The sequence below is a fragment of the Canis lupus genome, chromosome 16 (assembly GCF_011100685.1).
Source record: "Canis lupus familiaris isolate Mischka breed German Shepherd chromosome 16, alternate assembly UU_Cfam_GSD_1.0, whole genome shotgun sequence".
Classification (NCBI taxonomy): Eukaryota; Metazoa; Chordata; class Mammalia; order Carnivora; family Canidae; genus Canis; species Canis lupus.
The window spans coordinates 29,281,684-29,302,255 of record NC_049237.1 but is presented as its reverse complement, the minus strand read 5'-3'; positions in this window follow the sequence as shown (position 1 = coordinate 29,302,255).

Below are 20,572 nucleotides of genomic sequence, written 5' to 3'. Positions count from 1 at the left end.
TATGTGTGTTATGTCAGTTAAATTTATTGCAATTCTAACAGAAAACAGAGTAGAAGTGGGCAGAGTGGTCATATCCCACAAGTGAGTAGGAAATTTCAGATTTGAATCCCTATATCTGATGTCAGAGCTTGCTCCCCCAAACTGTCTCTACACAAGTCACCTTTGGATTTGAAACTGAAGTTCTTAAGCAAATAGAGAAACTGTTTATAAAGCTGGGTTACTGCATTATACCTGGAATGAAAATCATTTTTTGGTGTTGGTCTCATTGTGGATCCTACTTCCAGGCATATTAAAAAATAGAGTATTTGTTCAAATCACTGTTTTCTCATACTTCAAGTGCTCAAAAATATTTCTAGGGACCATAGTCTACTGCCACTTATCTCCCCGCTCTGCCACCTGTCCTCATCCCTAACCTGTTCCCACTCCATACTGAACCTGTGAGAGGTATCTGATAACTTTAAAAGATTTATGTGGATCATCTTAATAATGAAGACTTTATTTTCAACAGCTGACTTTAATAAATGGTGTGTAAATTGGATATGTGCCAATATGTACTTTATTGTATTTTAAAGTATAGAAAACAAGAAATAAATGTATGAATAAAAAGCAGAAATTCCCTTTTTTTCTTTTTTTCCAGTGTATCTGCACTAGATTTTCAATTTTCATATATCAAATTGTTGTAAAGTTTCGCATAGCACAAAAATTGAATGTTTGGGAAGGACCAATTCTTAGGTTAGCATTTAAGGAAAAAAGTCATTCCAAACCCTGCTGACATACTACTCTGATAAGATTTGCATTTATACGAAACAAGCCTAACAGTATCATCATCAGAAGGTAGAATTCATAGGCTTCTGTAACCTGGAACTGCTACATTGTTCATTTCCCCAGGAGGGTATGCTTCAAGCTGTGACATACTAGATTAATCCATCCTATTTTTATCAGAAAGTAGTATTCCGATATAGACTCCTTAACCCAAACAATCATACTGTGTCCATTGATAAAAACTGACATGGAAGAAAACAACTAGCTCTTTTTTTTTTTGTATAGTTTTTATTGGAGTTCGATTTGCCAACATATAGTATAACACCCAGTGCTCATCCCATCAAGTGCCCACCTCAGTGCCCATCACCCAGGCATCCCATCCCCCTGCCCATCTCCCTTTCCACTACTCCTTATTTGTTTCCCAGAGTTAGGAGTCTCTCATGTTCCATCACCCTTTCTGATATTTCCTACTCATTTTCCCTCCTTTCCCCTTTAGTCCATTTCGCTATTTTTTTATATTCCCCGAATGAATGAGACCACATGATGTTTGTCCTTCTCCAGTTGACTTATTTCACTCAGCATAATACCCTCCAGTTCCATCCACGTTGAAGCAAATGGTGGGTATTCGTCCTTTCTGATGGCTGAGTAATATTTCACTGTATATATAGACCACATCTTTATCCATTCATCTTTCGATGGACACCGAGGCTCCATCCACAGTTTGGCTACTGCGGACATTGCTGCTATAAACATCGGGGTGCAGGTGTCTCGGACTTTCACTGCATCTGTATCTTTGGGGTAAATCCCCAGCAGTGCAATTGCTGGGTCCTAGGGCAGGTCTATTTTTAACTCTTTGAGGAACCTCCACACAGTTTTCCAGAGTGGCTGCACCAGTTCACATTCCCACCAACAGTGTAAGAGGGTTCCCTTTTATCCGCATCCTCTCCAACATTTGTTGTTTCCTGTCTTGTTCATTTTCACCATTCTCACTGGTGTGAGGTGGGATCTCATTGTGGTTTTGAATTGTATTTCCCTGATGGCAAGTGATGCGAAACATTTTCTCATGTGCTTGTTGATCATGTCTATCTATGTCTTCTTTGGTGAAATTTCTGTTCATGTCTTTTGCCCATTGCATGATTAGATTGTTTGTTTCCTTGCCATTGAGTTTTACGATCTTTATAGATCTTGGATACTAGCCCTTTACCTGATATGTCATTTGTAAATATCTTCTCCCATTCTGTAGGTTGTCTTTTAGTTTTATTGACTATTTCTTTTTTTTAAGATTTTATTTATTTATTCATGAGAGACACAGGGAGAGAGAGAGAGAGGCAGAGTCACAGGCAGAATGAGAAGCAGGTTCCATGCAGGGAGTCTTACGTGCGACTCGATCCCTGGTCTCCAGGATCAGGCCCTGGGCTGAAGGCGGTGCTAAACCACTGAGCCACCAGGGCTGCCCCTTGTTGACAGTTTCTTTTGCTGTGCAGAAGCTTTTTATCTTGATTAAGTCCCAATAATTCATTTTTGCTTTGTTTCCCTTGCCTTCAGAGATGTATCTTGCAAGAAGTTCAAAAAGGGTATTGCCTGTGTTCTCCTATAAGATTTTGATGGATTCTTGACTCACATGTAGATCTTTCATCCATTTTGAGTTTATCTTTGTGTCTGGTGTAAGAGAATGGTCTAATTTCATTCTTCTGTATGTGGATGTCCAATTTTCCCAGTGCCTTTTAGGGAAGAGACTGTCCTTTTTCCAGTGGATAGTCTTTCCTGCTTTGTCAAATATTAGTTGACCATAGAGTTGAGAGCCCATTTCTGGGTTCTGTATTCTGTTCCATTGATCTATGTGTTTGTTTTTGTGCCAGTACCACAATGACTTGATGATCACTGCTTTGTAGTACAATGTGAAATGCCTCTGGCTTTGGTTTTCTTTTTCAGTATTCCCCTGGCTCTTCAGGGTCTTTTCTGATTCCACAGAAATCTTAAGATTATTTGTTCCAACTCTCTGAAGAAAGTCCATGGTATTTTGATAAGGATTGCATTGAATGTGTACATTGCCCTGGGTAGCATAGACATTTTCACAATATCAAAACTTCCAATCCGTAAGCATGGAATATTTTTCCATCTCTTTGTGTCTTCCTCAATTTCTTTCAGAAGTGTTCTGTAGTTTTTAGGGTATAGATCCTTTGGTTAAGTTTATTTCTAGGTATCTTATGCTTTTGGGTGCACTTGTAAATGGAATTGATTCCTTAATTTATCTTTCTTGAGTCTCATTGTTAGTGTATAAAAATGCCACTGACTTCTGGGCATTGATTTTGTATCCTGCCACATTGCCAAATTACTGTAAGAGTTCAGAAATCTTGGGGTGGAGTCTTTTGGGTTTTCCACATACAGTATCATGTCATCTGCAAAGAGGCAGAGTTTGACTTCTTCTTTGCCAATTTGAATGCCTTTTACTTCTTTTTGTTGCCTGATTCCTGAAGCTAGGACTTCTAGTACTATGTTGAAGAGCAGTGGTGAGAATGGACATCCCTGTCATGTTCCTGATCTTAGGGGAAAGGCTCTTAGTGTTTCCCCATCGAGAATGATATTTGCTGTGGGCTTTTCATAGATGGCTTTTAAGATGCTAAGGAATGTTCCCTCTATCCCTACACTCTGAAGAGTTTTGAACAGGAATGGATGCTGCATTTTGTCAAAGCTTTCTCTACATCTATTGAGAGGATCATATGGTTCTTGTTTTTTCTCTTGTTGATATGATCTATCACATTGACTGCTTTACGAGTGTTGAACCACCCTTGCATCTGGGGATAAATCTCACTTGTTCATGGTGAATAATATTATTTACTATTGGTTCCTATTGGCTAGTATCTTGTTGAGAATTTTTGCATCTCTGTTCATCAGGGATATTAGTCTATAATTCCCTTTTTTGGTGGGGTCTTTGGTATCTGGTTTTGGAATTAAGGTGATAGGCCTTATGAAATGAGTTTGGAAGTATTCCATCCCTTTCTATCTTTTGGAACAGCGTTAGTAGAATAGATATGGTTTCTTCTTTAAACATTTGATAGAATTCCCATGGGAAGCCATCTGGCCCTGGACTTTTGTGTCTTGGGAGGTTTTTGATGACTGCTTCAATTTCCTCCCTGGTGATGGGTCTGTTCAGGTTTTCTATTTCTTCCAGTTCCAGTTTGGGCAGTTTGTGGTTTTCCAGAAATGCATCCCTTTCTTCCAGATTGCCTAATTCATTGGCGTATAGCTGCTCATAGTAATACGCTTTTAAAATCGTTTTTATTTCCTTGGTATTGGTTGTGATCTCTCTTTTTTCATTTGTGATTTTATTAATTTGAGACTTTTTTTTAATAAGGCTGGCTAATGGTTTATCTATCTTATTAATTCTTTCAAAGAACCAACTCCTGGTTTTGTTGATCTGTTCTACAGTCCTTCTGGTCTCTGTTTCATTGAGTTCTGCTTGAATCTTTATTAACTCTCTTCTTCCGCTTGGTGTAGACTTATTTCTGTTCCTTCTCCAGTTCCTTTAGGTGTGAGGTTAGTTTGTGTATTTGAGTTTTTTCCAATTTTTTGAGGGATCCTTGTATTGCGATGTATCTCCCTCTTAGGACTGCTTTTGCTGTATCCCAAAGATTTTGAACGGTTGTATCTTCATTTTCATTAGTTTCCTTGAATCTTTTTAATTCTTCTCTAATTTCCTGGTTGACTCATTCACCTTTTAGCAGGATGCTTTTTAACCTCCACGTGTTTGAATTTCTTCCAAATTTCTCCTGGCGACTGAGTACAAGTTTCAAAGCATTGTGGTCTGAAAATATGCAGGGGATAATCCCAATCTTTTGGCATCGGTTGAGACCTGATTTGTGACACAGTATGTGGTCTTTTCTGGAGAAAGTTCCATGTGCACCTGAGAAGAATGTGTATTCAGTTGCATTTGGATGCAAAGTTCTGTTTATATCTGTGAAATGCATCTGGTCCAGTGTATCATTTAAAGCCCTTGTTTCCTTGGAGATGTTGTGCTTAGAAGATCTGTCATTTGCAGAAAGTGCCATGTTGAAGTCCCCCAGTATAAGCGTATTATTATCTAAGTATGTCTTTACTTTGTTATTAATTGATATACTTGGCAGCTCCCACATCAGGAGCATAAATATTCATGGTTGCTGGGACTTCTTGTTGGATAGACCCTTTAAGTATGATATAGTCCTTCTTCATCCCTTACTACAGTCTTTGGAATAAACTTTAATTTATCTGATATGAGGATTGCTACCCTAGTTTTCTTTTGAGGACCATTTGAATGGTAAATGGTTCTCCAACCTTTCATTTTCAGGCTGGAGGTGTCCTTAGGTCTTAAATGAGTCTCTTGTAGACAGCAAATATATATGGGTTTTGCTTTTTTAACCAGTCTGAAACTCTGCATCTTTTGATGGGGTCATTTAGCCCATTCACATTCAGAGTTACTATTGAAAGATATGAATTTAGTGTCATCGTAATACTTATTCAGTCCCCGTTTTTGTGGCTTCTTTGGGCTTCCTCTTTTTTAAGCCCCCTTCAATATTTATTGCATAGCTGGTTTGGTGGTCACCTATTCTTTCAGTTTCTGCCTATCTTGGAAGCTCTTTATCGCTCCTTCTATTCTGAATGAGAGCCTTGCTGGATAAAGTATACTTGGCTGCAGGTTCTTCTCATTTAGGATCCTGAATATATCCTGCCAGCCCTTTCTGGCCTGCCTGGTCTCTGTGGAGAGGTCTGCTGTTAATCTAATATTTCTCCCCATATATGTTAGGGATCTCTTGTCTCTTGCTGCTTTAAGGATTTTCTCTTTATCTTTGGAATTTTCAAGTTTCACTGTTAAATGTTCAGGTGTTAACATTTTTTATTGATTTTTTTTTGGGGGGGCGTGATCTCTCTATCTTCTCTATATGAATGCCTGTTTCCCTCCCTAAATTAGGGAAGTTCTCAGCTATGATTTGTTTAAATATGCTTTCTGGCCCTCTGGCCATCTGGCCCTCTCGGTGGTCTCAGGAACCCCAATTATACGTAGATTTTTCCTTCTGAGGCTATCATTTATTTCCCTTAACCTTTCCTCATGGTCTTTTAATTGTTTTTCCCCCTTTTCCTCAACTTCTGTCCATGTATCAACTTGTCTTCTATGTCACTCACTCTTTCTTCAACCTCATTAACCCTCATTGTGAGGATCTCCAGTTTGGATTGCATCTCATTTAATTGATTTTTAATTTTGGCCTGGTTAGACCTAAATTCTGCAGTCATGAAGTCTCTAGATTCCTTTATGCTTTTTTCCAGAGCCAACAGTAGCTTTATAATTGTGCTCCTAATTGGCTTTCTGACATCAAATTGTAATCCAAATTCTGTAACTCTGTGGTAGAGATTACTGTTTCTGATTCTTTCTTCTGTGGTGAGTTCTTCCTTCTAGTCATTTTGCTCAGTGCAGAGTGGCTGTATGAGTGGGCTGAATCAAGAATATCAACCGTGACCTAAATAAATTTCACTCTAGATGATTCTTATTATAGCAAAAACTTTTCTTTCTGTAGCTTTCCAGCTGTTCTCTTTAAATCTCAGGTCAAATTCATAGGTTTTCAGGATGGTTTTGAAAGTTATCTAGGTAAGTTGGTGGGGCCAGGTGAGTTGAGGACCCCTACTTCTCCACCATCTTGCCCCACCTCCTCAAACAAGTAGCTCTTGACTGAATTAACAAAGGTTCTCTTTTTTTCACACAGCCAGTTCATTACATTCGCCCATTTTTCCAAGCCAGTTTGTATATTTCTAGATTGTTGGGAAATCCAAGAAGATGTTCACCTTACACAGTGAAGAGGATAAGTGGCACTTACCCTGAATATCCCCTTCATTTAATAATTACTGCTAAGTAATCTTGGTTGTTCAGCCCCCAAAATGATGAGAAACTGGAAATAACTCAACAGCTTCAAAGAATTGGCTCCTTCTGTCTGTAATGCTCCTCCCTGAGGTCTGCACATCTCACTCTCTTTTCTCTTTCAGGCCTTTACACAAACACCATTTATCTGTGGGGCTTACTCTGATCAGCTCATTTTAATCTACTACTGGACTCCCTATCTCTTTTTCAAATGCTATTTCTCAATAGCACTATTTCATCTGACTTTCTATATGTTTTTCTTATTTTTAGCATCTCCCCACACTAACATTTAAATTCCAGAAGGGCAGAAAATTTTGCCTGTTCTGCTCGCTGCTGTATCCCCAGTGCCTAGAACAGTGCCTGGCCCATAGCAAGTACTCAAAAGTACTTGCTGAATGATGAGAGAATGATATCCCTCCAATGTAATTTTGTAACACTTTCAGTATATCTTATAATGTCCCAAATTTATATAAATAGAGCTGCTCCTTATCAAGAATACACTCTACTAAGAGGTTTATTTTCTTTTCCAAACAATAATAAAAGTGTTGGCTAGAACATCTAGCATGTTTTTTTAAAAGATCTCAAATGTCGAGGAAACTCAAAAGTTGCAGTGATTTGTGTCCTAGTCTTGATCTATCACAGTCTCTAGCAAGGTGACTTTGTCAAAATAACTTAGATTCTTGGGCCCTAGGTTTTATGGGAATGAAAATTAAAGAGCATAAACTAAATGATGCTTGGTTTTGTTCCTCACTCAAATTCTATGAGTATTTCTATGATTTCTGTGATATTTTCATTCTTCCATCTGATAATTTAAGCATCTCATGTGTATAGAACATATACTAGTTTATTTAAAAATCTGAACAAAACAGAACAGTTGCTCCATAGATCTAGAAAATAAGAAATCAGGAAGATCTGTTTTCTGGGCTTTTATATAAAAGTTTTTATGGGAAAGTTATTTAAAAAGTCAAATGTTTTAGCTTCCTTGTCATTACCTCTGCCATTGACAGTTTTGAATTTGTGAATTACACCCTACATAAGCATGGCTCCAAGTTTCTTTTTTTATCCAGATTACAAAGCCACTGAATTGTCTTTTCATCTTGGATGCTCCATTGAACATACTATACAATTTTTCAACACCATAATTTGATCTGAGAACATCTGCAAAAAATCTGGAACACATTTTTCCCCTTCTCAGCACTTGACTTTAAGCTTCACATATCAGACATTCTTCCACAGTTTCTGTGACATATTATGGGGCAAACCATCAGCAACACTTCTGTTTTGGAGAGTGTCAATATGAACAGAAAATGAGCCAGGTTAACATCATCATTAACAGAATCTTAATTACCTGCTCAACCTATGGATAAATCTGTTCTTTTAGAAATAATAATCTGGTGGTATTTTCTCCACTGTTATTCTTCATTTGAAATTGTTTCTTAGGGCAGCCCAAGTGGCTCAGCAGTTTAGTGCCGCCTTCAGCCCAGGGTGTGATCCTGCAGACCCAGGATGGAGTCCCACGTAGGGCTCCCTGCATGGAGCCTGCTTCTCCCTCTGCCTGTGTCTCTGCCTCTCTCTCTCTCTCTCTCATGAATAAATAATAAATAAAATCTTTAAAAAATTGTTTCTTATATACAATCAAGATTATTTCACTCACATATCTATTTCCCCAAATAATTAAAGCTTCCTGGAAAGAACTGCAAGGCTTTCTCTGGGGTCAGTGTTTCTAAATGTAAGGAAATTCAACCAATCATTCAAATTTTACCTTAATGACATACACACACCACCTAATATTTACTTTCTCTTATTATATTCCTTCATTCCATGACTATCAGTCTTCTAGTCCTCATTATCTCCTTTTCCACAGAAATTTGGCCAGGAATGCCACCATATCCTTTGATCTAGCCCTCCCCATTTTCCTCCTTCCTTTCTTATTTGCATGTTATTACTCATTTATTTTCATCTTATTTTCTTGTGGATTTCTAGCTATCTGCTACTTTTCTCTATTCTTCCTATGTGTCCTTGGAGGATTTTATTTTATTTAGTTTTTGGCTCTGACAGATTGAATGGCTTAAACAACAAAAACTTATTTTCTTATGGTTCTGGAGGCTAGAAATTCGAGATAAGGTGTCAGCAGACTCAGTTTCTTTGGAGGCCTCTCTCCTTGGCTCTCTTCTCTCTGTGTCTTCACATGGTGTTCCTTCTGTGTGTGTCTGTGTCCTGATCTTTTATTTTTATGAGGATACAGCTATATTGGATCAGGAGTTATCCATATGACCTCATTTTACCTAAAACTCCACTTTAAGGGTCCTATCTCCAAATATGGTCACATTTCTGAGGCACTAGAGGCTAAGATTTCAACATATGAATTTGGGGGACATAATTCAGCCCATAACTGACTCCCTCCTTTTCTTTTCTCTTAGATTACCTACTATTTTTCTATGCCTTCTTATTTTATTTTTATAATTTATTTATTTATTCTGGTCTCTATTCTTTAGCCCCATCTCTTTTTCATGCTTCAGGGACAATTTTATTCTCACTGCTCTCCAGAGACATGTGAATCCCAGCATCAACAAATCCTTCTGGCTTTTGGTCTTGAGACCAAAGAAGGGAGTTCAAAGATAAGATATGAAAGTGATCAAGTATGACTCCTCCACCCTAAATCAGATGTTGAGAAGTCTTACCCAGCCAACATATTGCCACATCCAAAAAAACAAGAAGGGAGACAAAAAGGTCAGGCTGCCAGGTTTTAAACATTATATCATTTTCCATGAAGGGTTTGAAGTGTATTATCAATTTTGTTCCCTTTTTTCAAATATTTTGTTTATTTATTCATGAGAGACAGAGATAGAGAGAGGCAGAGACATAGGCAGAGAGAGAAGTAGGCTCCTCATAGGGAGCCTGGTGTGGGACTCAGTCCTGGACCGGGATCACGCCCTGAGCCAAAGGCAGACACTCAGCCGCTGAGCCACCGAGGCATCCCAGTTTTGTTCCTTTTAAACTTGCTGCTGACTCATCATGATTAATAACTAGATGGAAATATATCTGTTCTTTCATTTCCACCACTATTACAGAAGGAAAAGCTACCAATCTTATCATTACCTACTGACACACTACTCAGTGACGGTGCAACCTCAGAACTCCAGAGAAGCTCTTTGGGGTGTAGTGCAGCAACATTCTTGCCTGACTAACCCTTTCTATTGTAGGAGTCCTATCTCCGTTCTTTTGCAGCAAGGGTTTGTTGAACCTGAGCCTTCATTCTTTTCCCCAGGCTAGAGTACAACAGATACACTGCTGCCCTGGAGACATATCGTGCTATGTTCAGTCAGTTTGGAGTTTCCCAACAGGCAGAAAAAGCATATACTTAGGGCTCCACAAGGCAGGATCATCAAAAAATGTTTGAAAGACTTTTATATTTAATAATGACATCTCTCCCGAAAAGCATAAATGAGTCATCTTTGGGGAAAAAAGTCAATCTTAATGGACTTCCTTACTTGTATTTCACATCTTGGCATTATTATTTTATAATTTTTAGTTACATATCTCAGAAGAATGGGTACACCACAAGATTCTCAGTGCTACTCTTTCTAATTGTCTCAGTCCAACCTGTTTTATATTTAAAATGCAATTAGAAATTAGACATTATTTATTGTAAGAAGCTTGAATGCAGCTAGTATTTCAACTACTCTTGAATAGACTTAGTTTTCAAAAGGTGTTAAGTTTAAGGCATTGAGAAAAAGTATGATTCAGAATATTCACTGGTTTTGGTCTTGTACCATTTTTATTTCATTGTGGATTATGCGTGTATTTTTCAAACTCCTTTAAATTCTTACCAATTGATGTGTCTCTAAGTATTTAGTTCATGGGAACAAATCCAACAAGAATTGCAAGGGTGTCTCATCAAAGATTAAAGCCATAGAGCAATAGTTCAATCCCTAGCCTGACCCCATCAGGAGGCTTTAGTTTCATGTAGACACCAGGACATATCCTCTCCCCATTAGAGAGAATTTAAAGAACTCCAGGTTAAGAGTGAAAAAACCCATCCAATTAACCTCTTTGCCCTTGTTGGTCTTGAGGTCTGGTAACTGAGTCCCACTTCTAGTAAACTGCCAATCTCCCAACCCTTCTGGGGTTGTAGCCTCTCTCCACTCTTACAAAGGCCTTGCTTTCAACAACTGTACTACAATGTCTCTTCACAACAGAAGCTCATTCTATACAAAGATAGCACTGGGAAGGGCTTACAGCAGATATTAGCCCCATTTTCCTACCTAAGTAACTTCCACCAGTTCTTACTAGTGAGGAAATTAAAGCTCAGTAATTTGCCCCAAATCCCATCTGACAAAAAAAAAAAAAAAAAAAAAAAAAAAAAAAATTGACACTCAATTGAAGTAGTAAATTTCAAATGAGATTTAGACACCCAGGAATTATTTAAGAGAACAAAAAAAAAGAGAGAGAGACAAAGCATCTGATTTAGACAGTAGAGCAGTTCATGTCCTTATACTCCGATACAGACTCTGTGGAGAAGAATGACCTCTTGGCTCATTCTCGACCTTATCATATCACTTACATAAGGTCAAGTGTGGAGTCTAATACTGACTCTTGTCCATGCAAATTGAATGTGTCTTTTGTTCAACCTCTCTTGCTTAGCAGTTTACAGTACACTTTTCATGTTGAGACCTACAAAGCACAGAAAGTAATGTAAATACTAGAAAAATTTAAGAATCAATGTTGCCTTTACTGGAATGCTGCTTTTGGTTTATCTAAATATTTTCCACTCAAATTGAACTTTAAATGACTTGTATACAGTATACGTCCCCATCTCCACAAGAACCACTTGAATAATGCTGTAATTAATATGCACAGTCACACAAATTTACCCTGTGAATATAAATATACTCTCCACACAGTGTACCTACATTTATACTTATTCTCCAAAATAAACAGCAATTGGCGCAACTCCGGAGTGATGTGTACAATCTGTAGCAGAATAGTGAGCCATGCAGAATGTACTAAAAAAGATGCATTTCTGATGGAGCCAATATTAAACATGTACCAACAAGACTGATGGGAGTTCTCTGTAGTAAAAGTCCACAGAGTGGGAAACATCTTGTTGTGTTATTATACAGGGTAATGTATGAAAACTAATATATAGCAGTCCTAGAAGCAAATATTTGAATGAGTCTCTACTCAAACCTCCAGAGGCCTATAACTGATTTTTAGTTTTAGTTTTAAATCAGAGCAAAGCCATAACAATTTAAATAATCTTTTAAGGCAGAGCTTCTTTTTGCTGCTGGATATGTCACTTGCTGGGAAAAGAACTAAATGGTCAGAGCACAAGCATGCTACCTTTCCTAGCAGAAAAGGAGGAAGTAGAAGCATTTGTGAGTAGCCTTGGAGTCCAGGTTTCTGTAGGATGATGCCTTTGGCAAATGAGGAGGGGACTCATGCCTTCCCTCACAGTGTGGGGAATAGTGATAGGAAAACCGAGGCAATGTCCTCAAATATCTTCATTTTATAGATGTGCAATTTGAGATCCAGAAAAGCAGTGTGACTTACTTAGGATCACACAAGTAGTTAATGGCAAAGCCAGGACCTTATGCAAACCTCTGAATTTCCTGCCTCTGCCTGTTTGGTATTTGGAGATGAGGTAGAAGTTGAAGTACTCAACTTACAGTCAATTTATGAAGCTACAAAATAATTCATATCTGAAAAATTCTTTTCTTTCTTATACTGACACATTGACCTTCAAAAAATGAGGTAGAAAAAAAAAATGAGGTAGAAAGTGAGCATTGGTATCCAAGGGGCCAATTACCATTAAGAAATCTGTCCTTCCCATCTGTTCCAAAAGCTGTTCGCACCCAACTACACATACCCACAGTCCTTCAGTCAATGGTAACAGCCCACAGTGCTTTGGGAAATCATAAAGCAGGGAAGAATCAGAATTTCTGGGTCAGGGGATCCCTGGGTGGCGCAGCGGTTTGGCGCCTGCCTTTGGCCCAGGGCGCGATCCCGGAGACCCGGGATCGAATCCCACATCGGGTTCCCGGTGCATGGAGCCTGCTTCTCCCTCTGCCTGTGTCTCTGCCTCTCTCTCTATCTCTCTCTGTGACTATCATAAATAAATTTAAAAAATTAAAAAAAAATTAAAAAAAAAAAGAATTTCTGGGTCAGGAAGGATCTGAGAGGTCATCTATTCTAGTGTCTCACTCATTCCAGAAATCTTCCCTGTAATATTACTAATAGTTGATGATGATTCAGCTTTTGTCTTGGAATCCCAGTGGCAAAAGCTTGCTATAGTCTGAGGCAGTGTGATCCATCCCATTGTGCTGTTTATCTGGAAATTGGTGGCCAGAATTAAAAAGTATGGTTGTTTATGCAACCATTTGGAGATGGGTACAACAATGTCCTGCCGAACAAAAAGAGTGGTGATCAAAGCCCTGTGCTCTGAAAGTGATTGTGTCTACCTGGAGGAAGGAGCTTTCTTTGTATCAAAACATCTGTCTCCCAAGCTACGTATCACTAAAGCTGTCAGCAGTTGGGAGGAGGGAAGGGGAAGGAAGTCCAGCGTTTTCCAGTTTACAGTCTCGGCTAGGGGAGACCTTAGTGGCAATATGTATAATGCTTCCAGACATCAGGAGAGAACTGACAAGAAAAGGCTGTAAGAGAAGTGTACTGATCTGAGTGCTGAAACCCAGAAGGGATTTCTCCAGGGTGGTAAGTAGATAAACCAATCCTTTAGTCTTGCATGACCAGTGAGCTTCTGCACTCAACAAAAGCCAAAGTTTCTGGAGTCTTTAGATGAAAGGAAGCAGTACCGGGGACTTTGATTGCACAACCCAAAGGTGAAAGTGAAGATTGTACTGCTAAAAGTCCTCTAACCTGGAGTTTCTCCTAATGTTGTAATATATCAGTTCCTTGAGCATCCAGATCCAACCTAACTTCCAGGCTTCATTGCTCGCCATGTAGACCTCCCTATCCCTTACCTTCATCACAACTCCCCTTCACCAAACTGATACCATCTATATTCTAACTACACTGTACTTCTTATCATTGCACTAACATCTGCCTCTTTGGCCTGCTATCCCTCTATGCTAAACAGATTCCTCTGATGTCGAGCTCCTCCCATGGAATTGCCTTGGCATGCTTCCATCCATAGTCCTGACCCAGTTCACCAGTTATTCCCTTTGGAAATATGCCCCCAAGCTTTTTCTGTAACATTCAGGTTTCAAAGTTGGGGATTATTTCATATTTAATTTTAAAGATCTCTGTGCCCTTGATATTTTTGATGGATAGATTATTATCTTGTTGTGTCTATTTCCAAATCAGGGCCATCTGAAAAGGTCCTTCCCTGGACTTTGCTTTTATGTGGCTCTAATTTTCCTACACTATCTTCCACTTGTTTTCTTCTCAAATGCTTGAAATTCTAAATCTATGTGATCTTTAGGACTTCAGTTTCTTTTTTTTTTTTTTTTTTTTGAGATTTTATTTATTTATTCATGAGAGACACAGAGAGAGAGAGAGAGGCAGAGACATAGGCAGAGGGGAAAGCAGGCTCCATACAGGAAGCCTGTTGTGGGACTCGATCCCAGGTCTCCAGGATCACACCCCAGGCTGCAGGAGGCGCTAAACCGCTGAGCCACCGGGGCTGCCCAGGACTTCAGTTTCTTTATTGAAAATTGAAATGATGATGTAAATATCTCTTAGGTTTAGAGGATTAATTGAGATAATGTAAGTACAATGCTTAGCAAAATGCCTGGTACATTAACAGGGGCTCAATTATTATTGGTTTATATTTCATTCCTATAGTGCATATGGTTTTGGGTGAGACTGAAGTGGGATTTACTAAATCATAGACTAAGCTTCTAAAACTAAATTAGAAAATCACTGACATTAACCAAAAAGAAAATATATGTAGAATTTAAGAAGAATGCGACTTTGGCTTTAAATTCTGACCCACTGTTTTTTTGTTTCTTTGTTTTGTGTGTGTGTGTGTGTGTGTGTGTGTGTGTGTGTGTGTGTGTTTGGAACTCACTTTAAGGTGGAAAATTTGAGAATTCCATGAAATGTTTTTCAAAGACTCATTACCTTTAATTTTAACTAGAAGTGAGGCCAATAGCATAGGGGTAAATAGCTGGCTAACTCTTGATCCGTTTCCCTTTATGGCACCTTGTACAAGGTAAATACCTGCATTATGGAAAGAATCTTCCTAATGTACAGTCTAAATACTTCATTTGGCACTTAAAATTCATAATCATTACTCTGAATTAAATTGGCATTGGGATCAGATCCTCTCCCAAATAAAATTCACAGTTATAATTCTAGGTCGTAGGTCATGATTTAAGCTTTTCCTTCATGAAACTAACTCACCTCCATTTCTCGCAGACCCTATTTGCATCATGTTTTCAAACTCCACTTACTTTAATTCAAAATCACTTTACAGCATATCAAAATGGGGCCCTGAATATGTTTTCTAGTTAATGAAAGCCAGTATCATTGCCACATCCATATATCTCAGAGAACACTTTTAGGCTTACCCAGATCTGTCACAATTATTTGTCAGCCTGAGAGCTATTGATTATTAATGGTAATTACTTGCTTAAGGAATCCCTCCCCAGGTTCTGAATTTCGAATCACAGCACCTTCGGGCTTGCTGCAGAGGCTGTTCCTGGGACCGAGGAAAGAAGGAGGGAACTGAAGTGGTGGGCCTTTCCTCTGGGAGGCCACTGAGGAGATTGATGAAATTACAGATAGTCTTTAACTAAATACCAAGCCTACCTGACAGAAACCACACAGCAATTCAAAGGGTCCAGGAGCAAGAGCAATGCATTTTAAACATACTCCCAGCCGTCGGTCTGTCAGTAACAAATGAGACTTGTCACTTTCTCCAAGCAGATTTAGTAAGGACATTACCAATGTTAATGATCTGTGCTTGCCACCAGAGGAAGAAGCTGGAAGCAGAGTCTGGTAGCACCCAGGGAAAGCTTTCATTTTCTTTTCATTTCTTTTCTTCTGGCTGCATGGGAGCAAGACGGAGTCTGCTTTTCCATCATCATCCTTCTCTCAAGTTTGAGAAATGTCAGACCATAGGAAAATCTCCTATATATTCTACTCAACAGACAGGTCAACATTTAGTCACTGTATTCCTATGTGTGAGGTCAAGTAAGGGTCATCAGGGGAATGAACCTCCAAGAGGAGTGCATGTGTGTAAAAAGAGGGCTTGCTTTCCAGGATGCAAGCCCTGCCAGGTTGCTCATGGGGAAGTAATGTTTGAAGAATCATGTATTTTAAACAGGACCCAAACTCCCCTGGGCCTTACTTTCACTGCATCCCATTTTCTAGAGGGAGGAATTTGAAACTAAAGCACAAACAGGAGCCCAGTGTTAATAATGATGAACTATTTACATGGAAAATCATCTCCTTTAAGAAGAAAGCTCCATTCATTTATCTCCAATAATTATAGTTTTTTTTTTCCTTAATGCATAGATGCAATGGCAATGACAAGTACACTTTACTTCCTTAAAACATTAGTTTTCAAAGCTTATTCAGAAAGGCAAATAGCAGGAAAAATGAGATGTCCCTCCCTCCCAAATATGGCCATTTACTTTGAAGCAGACAGGTAGTAGATCATGGAAATCAATCTACCTAAAATTAACAAGACCCAGCAATTATTTCACTGATCCAAACTCCAAAAGTGAAAAAAAATATTGGTGATGGCTCAGGTTAAAACTAGTTGAAAACCAATTTCACCCAACATCCATAGAGATTATGAGATATAAGACAGACCAAAATGTTGCATTATATGCAACAACAAAATAGGTTGGGTATATTAAAACTGAGATATTTCTAGACCAAACTCTCTTGAGTTTGTCAACAGTTCTGCATTTACCTTTGAGATCAAGCAACCAGTCACACGACTCTTGGGCCTAGGCGCAGAGATTCACAAATGAGTTAATAAAAACCTAATTAAGGATGATTCAGGAGGGAAATTTACTTCATGTTCTTGATATTGTAAGATTTTTTTTCTTATGGTTGTGGAGGGAGAAAAAGATCAATGGCAAAGAGATCATAAATCAAAGACACAGACTTTGCTATGCTCATTTTCCTATAAGCTCGACAGAGTCAGGTTTGCTTTCAAGCCCTGAGTTTGCAAGTGGCCTGGTTGCTGGAAAAACACCAGAAATGAGGGGAAAGCCAAACAGCAAAGCCAAAACAGGCAACTTCGAGGAAGGCTTTGAGAAGCAGCTCTAGTTTATTTTCCACCTTCTGTACTCCAAGTTAGCACCTGCCCCAGCACCGAGACAGCAATGAAGCCATGTGCTCGCCTCTTGCTATAAGCTACGGTCTTCTTTGCTTTGATTCCCTGGGCTTTGAAGTATCTTACTGCACACACACATACATCAAGTTGAATTTCTACAGGGCAAACTTCGGGTTTGTTTTTTTGTTTTTTTCAGGATTTTTTTCTTTCTTTTTTTCCCCCTCTCTTGTCTTCTTGTGTCTTTCTTATGTACATTTCTTCAGCATGTATTTCCCCCTCATCCCATTTTCCTTTTTAGAGCTGTCTTTCCGGACCAGCCATTGTTAGTCAAGAGATGACTAAGTTCTCTGAAGCATCTCCCACTGGGATCCTTGCCTCCATGTGAGCAGGTTTGAATTGCAGGTTGGCTGCATTTTTGATAAGTCCTGAACATAATGTACTATCAACCAGGGATGGAGGAAGCCGGTGGCATTTGGACTGAGCTGCCCAAGGAACATATTTTTCAGACATATTGGATTTTGCAAAGTCTGCATTGGACTTTGCCCCACAGGTATACTACTTATTTATTCCTTTAATTTCCAAGTCTTTGTGGATTTAAGAGGGCCTGAATCTATAGGAGAAAATTACAATGAAGACTTAAAGTTCTGCTTAAAACCCAAGATGCAAAGAAAATAATCTAAATCGATGTCAATTCTGAACTTAATGAAAAATGGTTTATTGCCAGCGTGTTGTACAACTATACTCAAAATACAGCAGTAAGCAAAGGATAAAAATGTAGTGGCACATGTTGATGTATGTATTTGCCAGCTTTTGCTATGACAGCAGCAAACTCAAGATCTCAGTGGTTAATGATACAGATATCTATTGCTTACTCACAGGTCTGTGAATTGGGTGTGACTCTGCTGGGCTCACCTGGGCTTAGCTCTGGGCTGCTATTTGACTTCACATATGCTCTGCTAGTCATATTCTTGGAACCTCAAGGAGCACTCAGGGAGCAGTCACTCTCTGGGGCATGCTCTTCTGGTGATAGTGGAGAGAAGTTCAAGAGGATAAACAGAAATGTAGAATTCCTCTTAAATGCTTCATTTGGAGCAGAAATAATGTTACCCCTGCCCATATTTCATTGTTCCAAGCAAGTCACATGACCAAGCCCAATGTCAATGGGGCATTGAAAATATGGTATAATAATAAATAAGTGTTTGGCCTTTGTTCCTAGTTCCTGCCATAGAGTTCTTCAAACTCTCATAATTTACTGTCTTTTGTATGCTGATGAGATGACTCATGAGGCAAGGAGTCCTAGGTAGTTTTAGATGGGTCATTGTCACATGAAAAACCAACAGTGAGAATACAGGGCAGAACTTTCAGCTCTATCCTCCATGAGAGAAGAGGGACTGGAAATTGAGTTCAATCACCAAAGTCCAATAATTTAATCATTTTTGCCTATATGATGAAACCTCCATAAAAGCTCCTGTGATGGAGTTTAGAAAGTTTTTGGGTTGATGAATACATTGATATGTTATGAGGCACGAAGTTCTCTATGCCTCCCCACTCCCACCTTGACCTATGCATCTCTTCCAGTTGATATAAGGATTATTGTATCCTTATGATAAACCAGTAACATAACTAAAGCACTTTCCTGAATTCTATGAATCCTTCTAGCAAATTATTGTAACTTGAGATGGGGTGTTTGAACCCTCAATTGATTCAATTTAGCATCCAGAAGTGTGGGTAGCTGACATCTGAAATGGAGACAGTTTTGAGGGACTGGGCCCTGTGGGGTCAGCACTAATTATGGGTAGTTACCGCCAGAATTGAATCAAATTGTTGGACACCCAGTCAGTGTTGAAGAATTGCAGACCTGAAATGACATATTTGGTGTCAGAAAAATACCACATAGAAAGGTATTCTAATCACAGGGAAACAAGGCTTAAGGAATGAATAAATACTTATGAGACAATAATATAGTCTACCACAAAGTACTTTGGAATAGATTTAAATGCATTACAAATACTTAGCACTATTGAGGAGCCTCAAATCCCAATTTCCCAGTCTACTCCCCACCCAAATCTAGCAAACAATATCATCTCCATATTTCATAAAAACATCAACATCATTCAGCATTAGCCAAAGGAGATCCTTTGTTTCCCAGAAAACATTTCGTAAACTTGAAATGATAAAAAAGAAGAATTATCTGGAAATAGTCTGGGTCCCTAAGTAGGCTTCAAGCATTAAAGGAAGATATTCCCTGTGCTGACTTACACAAAATCTGACACAGAGGCAGTACCAACTTCTTTTTGCTCATTGCTAACCTATAGTTAGGCAGAATAAAGGCATATACTTAAAGAGCGTTTAAAAGAATCCCCCAAAGAATGTCATATATTTGTTTTCTCAAGCTCTACACACATCTCTGCCTTGTCTCCAACTTAAGTTACAGAATGAAGAAAGAAAGAAAGAAAGAAAGAAAGAAAGAAAGAAAGAAAGAAAGAAAGAAAGAGAAGGAAATGTAAAACAAGTTCTGGGTATCTACTTTTGTTCTTAGAGCCTTTGATCCTCATGACAGCCTTGTAAGGGAGACATTACTACCCTCATGTTCAACCCCAAGTGCCCAAATAAGGAAACTAAGACTCAGAGACAAATGTGACACAACTAACATGTGGTAGAATCAATACTTGAACTTAATCCTATACAACAAAAATCCTATTCTTCCCATTCAGTATTTTTCTACAGTAAAAGTCTCAGGCTCAACCTTGTCTAAGGGAAGGGCCAACTAAGAAATGCTGTCATTTATGTTATGAAATCCATTGAATTACCTACATTTAGAGAAGAATGAGGGTAAAATAATAATATGTTAAGCTGGATAGCTTATATCCCTAATGTAAGTTTCTGTTTATAACTAGGGTTTGTTTGCTTATGTTCCAGAGCACTCCATATACCTTACACTCCATACAATAAACAACCCCCTTTTGCCCAAAAATGGGCAAAAGATCTGAGCAGACAACTCACCAAATAGGCACATGGAAACACACCCAGTATCAGTAGTCATTAGGAAAATGCAAATTAAAACCAGTGAGATACTACAACATACCTAACAAAATAACTATAATGAAAAAATAATAATAATAACAATAAAATTAAAAAGACAGGCAGTAATAAGTATTGGCAATGAAGTAGAGTAACTAGAATTCTCATACATTGAAACAAAGTAAAATTCTATACTGAAATGTACAACTATTTCATAAAACAATTTGGCGGTGTTCTAAATGGATAAATCATATGATCCAATTATTTGGCTACTAGATATTTATCCAAGAAAAATAGAAATATATGTGTACAAAAATACTTATATACAAATATTCATAGCAGCCTGATTTGTAACAACCTACAACTGGAAACAATCCAAATATAGATCAACAGATACATACATAAATAAAATGTGGTACATCCACTCCGTCAATGGAGTACTACTCAGTAATAAAGGTAATCTACAAATACCTACAACAACATGAATGAATCTCAAAATACTTAGGCTGAGTGAAATAAGCTAGACCATCCCCAAAACTATATGATTCATGTGAAACTATAGGATTCATGTGAAACTCTAGAAAGTGCAAAGTGATTTATAGTGACAGAAAGCAGAAGGCACGTGCCTGGCCTACCAAATCCTTGCCAAAACT